A 6,373-nucleotide genomic window follows, 5' to 3' on the forward strand; every position below is an offset into this window, starting at 1 on the left:
TTTTGACTTTTTAATTTTTTTGGCTATTTTAACCTAAGGCTAAAAAAACCTAGTTTGGAAAGGATTTTTGATTTTTTTGACTTTTTTTTTAAAAAAGAATGTAATGATTGTAGATTGAATATAATATTTTTTCTTATTTAGTTAAAAAACCTATTTTATTTTTGTACGGGGAGCGAATATTCAGGCAAGCCCGTATTCATTTCTTCCAAGTTCCTGTCTGTCCGATCGACCTGCGAGCACAACGGGGGTGAGCTACCCGGCGGTGTGTGGCCGGAAAACCCCTCCAACGGTCAAGTTAGCACACACCTTAGGATAAAGAGAGAGAGACAGAAGTGTTAGAGTGTAGGAGTTCCTTACAAAGTGTTCCTCTGTCCGCGTATGGAGGGTGCAGACATGCTTATATACCCTCTGCGCCCCATATCCACTCCTAGTCATCTCCTGACACGTGGCTCCGCTATCCCATCTGTCAGCGTAAACCTTGCTGAACATCACCTAATCTCAACTGCCTGCCTTCTCAACTGGAGCTCAGCAGTCGAGCTGCTCTATCCACGGCCGTGCTGTGCTTCATACCCAAGCACTTCATTAGCTAAGCCCAAGGAGGACCGGGCTAGGCGGTATCTCGACAAAGCCGAGCCCGGGGCACCTCCTGTGGTCGGCCTTCCTGCCGATCAAACGATTACCTCGGCTGACCACGCCTTTCCGGACGCTGGTCACTCAGCTTGACTGGCTCCACCATCGCCTGATCAAGCAGCTCGGTCCAACTGAGCATTGCCTTGCCGAGCAGCTTCTTTACGGTCTGGGGCGGCACATACTTGGCCCAACTCCTGCCCGGCCCAACTCCTGGCAGCCCATCTCCGGGCGGATCGCCGGCCATCTCGGTTCCATGCACCATTAGGCTCTCAACCTGCTCGGCCGTTACCTCGGCCCAATTCCAGATCATAAATCTCCCTCTCAATTGCCCCTTAATTCCGTCCGCTGAAGCGTGACTGGGATTACCTATACTGACCAGGATAATCTTTTCCTCGGTCCGCGGTTTGCAGAATGGCGATCAGGCCGGTTATTATTCCTAGCTTCAGGACCAGCCTGGCTGGCTCCTCGGTCGTCGTCTCGCCTGACCTTCCTGTCGCTTCAACTCTGACGTTGCATTAATGGGAACACGTGTCGTCCTTTTATTCGCCCTCGAGCGGCTAACCCAGCCGTCTTTGCAAATTTGAATTTGGGCGGTTTCTTACCCTTTATAAACATGCCCCTGCCCTCTTCCTTCCGTTCTTACTGCCTCTCTCGCTTATCAAGCTTCACAGAGCTATTGTCCATCCTCTGCCGTTCCTGAACTCGAGCTCCAAGGTGGAGAACACACTGCCCTAACTTTGTAAGTCCTCAAACTCCCCTTTTATTGTCATTTTCTTCGATATTTCACACATTAGGGGAGAGAAACGCAGCTTTTAGGATTCGGGCACCAAAAACCATCCCAAACCCTCCATTACTCATGGTGTTCTTCATTTTTCCTAAAGAACACTGAAGAACGGGGGCGGACTGGGCTCCTGGTCTTCATTTGATCCAAAAAACCCTTATAAACGAGCAAATAACATGTATGTCAGAACCCCAGCAAAAACCGAGATAGCAAAAGGAATTGGTCGCTCAACCGGGCTAACATCTGGTTCGCTTGGGCGACCGAGCTCCTTAGTTAGCTTAGGAAACCGAGGTGGTTTCGCGCTCTTCATGACCGAGCTAAAGAAAAGCTCATTTTGCGCAACCGCGCTCACACTTACACTTGCCATCCTTTTCCTGCAGAGTCTAAGGGGACCACTGTCCATTCCTCAGGCTCTCAAGACCGAGCAACTACCAATTGCCACTGTGCCAAACACCTCAGCCGAGCTACCTTAGTCCGGCCACAAATGGGGAAATTCCGCTTCCTAGTGGATACTCCGGCCGCGCTAGCTGCGTTCAGAGAGGAGTACGGCATCCCGGCCGACGTCCATCTCGAACTGGCTGAAGATGAGACAACACCCTGGGGCAGACTAGACCAATGCCCCTTCACCGTGCTGTCAATAGTAGAAGGAGGCCTCCGCTTCCCAGTCAATCCCCTGATGACCGAGTTCCTGCACCGAACCGGGCTAGCACCAACCTAAGTATCCACCAACACCTACCGGATAATAAACGGCGTGCACGAGCTAAACAACCGGTTAGGCGTAAGCCTAGGTTTAGCCGAGATCCTGCGCCAATACACCCTAGGCCACACCAGCGACGGCCTCGCCTATTATCTTAAGATTAGACCGGGCAGAGAGAAAATCGTGACCGGCACACCAGACAAGGATCTTCATGACGATGATTTCTTCTGGGTGTCAGGCAATTACGAGACAGCCGCGGTACCAGGCTGGATGATAAGCAAAAACTTTGGCAGCACATGTAAGCTGCGCAAATTAGCTCGGTTAATATACTTTCTTCATGTTTCTGTACTTAGTCATTTTCTTTCTTGTTTCTTTTGGAGCAATCCAAGCCTTGCAAGCCAACTATCATTTCCCCAACGTAGAGGCAATCAGGACCGCGCTCCACTACCGTGACCGAGATTGCAACCAATTGCTCGGCTACAGTTCCTCATACAGATACTCCGCTCCCTGCCGGAGTAAAGTTACAGACTTCCTCTGCGCTCCAACACCTCCACCAGATCCAACTCTGCCAGACGTTCCACTCATTCGCTTGACAGAGGAGCAAGAGATGGCCAAACGAAGCAGAATCAAGAACCTGCTCACCGCCACATCTGTCGAGATGCCAAGCGTTGTCACCCGCTCGCCAGCCACAGGTCAATCCAACGGCGCCGTGGTCGCTCTTGCCTCTCCAGTGACCGGGCAACCCAGTCGAGAACCTGCTCCTCGCCGTGCTGGTAAAAGAGCTCACGCAGACCCATCTGCCGAGCTTGTCGCCGAGCTGACTACCGAGCAGCCATCTGACACTCCTGTCCCAGTGCCGGCCTGGCGTCCACAGCTGAAGCACCGGGGTCAAGACATCCCGGCCACGGCTTCGATCAAGGGAGATAAAGAGCATTTGCTCGCCTTCGATCTTACCAAAGCTCTTCTTCTACCAAGCGACGTGGTCGGCAACGACCACGTCCCTGACACGCGGTTGATAAAATCATCAGTGAAGTCTATGGCTAGGGTAAGTCAATGTGTCTCTGAAATTTTCACAAGTGTTTGCCCGGTTCCTTCTCTAATCAACTTTGCTTCTTGCAGGCCATTCAGAAACAACACCTAGTAATGGAGCGCATCCATAGACTTCGGCAAAAGGCCAATGACACAGCCAGCCAAGTCCAGAGCCTCCAAGCCGAGCCCGGCTGGGCAAAGTCTTCACTTGAGATGGCTAATGCAGACAACAACAGACTGCTCGGTCGGTTGGATGCGGCCGTGAAAAAACAGGATGAGCTCCAGACCGAGCTAAACGCGCTCAAAAATTCGCGGAAGAAAGACTGCCGGGATGCTAACAACGCTAGCTTCAACGAAGCCGAGGAGAGCTATAAGAAACAAGTCTTTGCAACACAAGACATTTACTTTAAGGCTGGCTGGAAATCCACCTGCGAACATCTCAGCCAGGGCTCTGACACTGACGTATTTGCCAATCCTTCTCCTGCTTTCCTACCGGTTTACCTCGTGCCTTACGCAAACGACGTCTTCAGCGGGTTGCAAGCTGAGGCCGAGGAAGGGCTTGAAGAGGGAGACGCCGAGACAGATACAGAGGCAGAGGATGCCGAGGTGCAGGAGCAGCCCGGCCATGACGAGCCCGGTGCCCAAGACAAAAGTCCAACCATTAACCTTGAGGCCGCCGAGGACGAGTTTACCTATCTCTCCCCCTTAGTTTAGTTTTCTTTTCTTTTTGTATGTTTGCTTTCTGCGTTTCTGATGTAACCGGGCTCTGTCCCCACCTTTTGTATTGACTTTCTATAAATGAAAAACTCTAATTTTGCCAAGTGTTTGCACGATTGTCATCAATTCCATCTTCAGCAAAACATCTCGGTATAAATCATAGATTGAACAAAACACCTCGTCAACCGGAATACATAACTCGGTTGAAGTACTTAAGTAGAACAAAACAGCAACTTCATAAACCGAAATAACCATCTCGGTTGGTAATAACAAAGTTGAACAAATCACCAACTCTTCCAACCGGAGTAAATCATCTCGGTTGGGAATAGCAGTTGAACAAATCACCAACTCTTCCAACCGGGATAAATCATCTCGGTTGGGATTCCTAAGTTGGACAAAACGCCAACTCTTCCAACCGGAGTAAACCATCTCGGTTGGGAATCCGAAGTTGGACAAAACACCAACTCTTCCAACTGGAGTAAACCATCTCGGTTGGGAATCCGAAGTTGAACAAAACACCAACTCTTCCAACCGAAGTAAATCATCTCGGTTGGGAATCCGAAGTTGGATAAAACACCAACTCTTCCAACCGGAGTAAATCATCTCGGTTGGGAATCCGAAGTTAGACAAAACACCAACTCTTCCAACCGGAGTAAATCATCTCAGTTTTTACATTAAAACAACAGTCCAAGTGCTAAAGCAAAATTACTTCTATATATTGACAAAAAGAATTACATTCTGAAGTGCAAGCCAAAAAATTCCTTTGCACAAGAAAAGAAAGCAAAAGCTTAGAAATAATACAGTTTTAGGTTGGCCGCATTCCATGGCCGGGGTATTGCTCTTCCCTCTAGATCCTCCAAGTGGTAAGCCCCCTTGCCCGCCAGACCGGTGATCTTGTAGGGTCCTTCCCAATTTGCCCCTAGTTTGCCTTCACCTGGCACCAGGGTGTTGCCCATAACTTTCCTCAAAACCCAATCACCAACTTTGAACGGTCTGGGGTGCACCGTCTTGTTGTACTTCTTTGAGAGCTCTTGTTGGTAGGCGGCCACATGGATGAGGGCCTTCTCCCGACGCTCTTCCACCAGGTCCAGCTCCAAGGAAATAGCCTCGGCATTCAGTTCGGGCTCAAAACTCTCACTTCTTAGGGTGGGCATGCCAACTTCCAAAGGTATGACCGCCTCCATGCCATAAGCCAAAGCAAATGGAGTTTCCCCGGTAGATCGCCGCGGGGTTGTTCGGTATGCCCAAAGGACGCTAGGTAATTCCTCAGCCCATTTTCCCTTTGCCTTCTCCAGCCGTTTCTTCAACCCATCCAGTATAGTCTTGTTCGATGCCTCGGCTTGACCATTGGACTGCGGGTAAGCCGGAGTGGAGTTGTAGAATTCAATCTTCAAATCTTCACAAAATCCTCTGAATAGGCGACCGTCAAACTGGGTGCCGTTGTCAGAGATCAAGATCTTGGGGACGCCAAACCGCGTGACCACATTCTGCCAGACAAACCGCTTCACGTCTTTCTCTTTGATTGTTGCTAAGGGCTCAGCTTCAACCCATTTCGTGAAGTAATCTGTGGCCGCAATGAAGAATTTCCGGTTGCCCGGTGCTGTTGGCAGTGGCCCCACTATATCTAGCCCCCACATGGTGAAGGGCCAAGGACTGGTGAGGGGAAGAAGTTCCCTAGTAGGCTGATGGATCTGATGGGTGAATTTCTGGCATTTTTCGCACCTGCGGACGTACTTTTGTGCGTCGGCCTGCATGCATGGCCACCAGTATCCCTGTGACATAGCTCTGTAGGCCAAGGATTTGCCCCTTATGTGGCTGCCACAAATGCCTTCGTGAATTTCGTACAAGAAGGCCTCCACACCACTCGGGTGCACGCACTTTAGATAAGGACCAGTGAAAGACTTTTTATACAACGCACTAGATGGAGAGAGCCAAAACCGCTCTGACTTCACCCGGACTTTGTGTGTTTCTTTCTTGTTAGTTGGTAGAGTCCGGTCTCTGAGGAATAAGATCAAGGGGTCCATCCAGGAAGGACCTAGCGCGGCGCAGAGTACATCCGTCTGCCCGGCGTCTTCAATGCTTGGCCGTGGAAGAAAGTCAATTAACAGGGGGTTTGGAGACATACTATCTACCATCGAAGCGAGGCCGGCCAGCTCATCAGCTCGACTGTTTTCTTCACGGCCAATCTGTTGGACTCTGATTGCCTGAAACTGCTTGATATGTTCCCTAACCAGAGCTTGGTACTTCGCCATTCTGTCATCCTTTGCTTCGTAAATCCCAGAGACTTGGTTAACCACAAGCTGGGAATAACTGTACACCAGTAGCTCGGCAACCTTCATTTGAATAGCACTCTTGAGCCCGGTGAGAAGGGCCTCATACTTAGCCTCGTTGTTAGATGTTGGGAAGCCAAGCGTGATAGAATGTTCAAAGGTTAGGCCATCTGGGGAGATAAGAACGATACCTAGGCCAGCATCGTGACGGTTGGACGCTCCATCAACAAAAAGCTTCCACATTTCCCC

The sequence above is a fragment of the Camellia sinensis genome, chromosome 2 (genome assembly GCF_055761805.1).
Source record: "Camellia sinensis isolate YWXY chromosome 2, ASM5576180v1, whole genome shotgun sequence".
Lineage (NCBI taxonomy): Eukaryota > Viridiplantae > Streptophyta > Magnoliopsida > Ericales > Theaceae > Camellia > Camellia sinensis.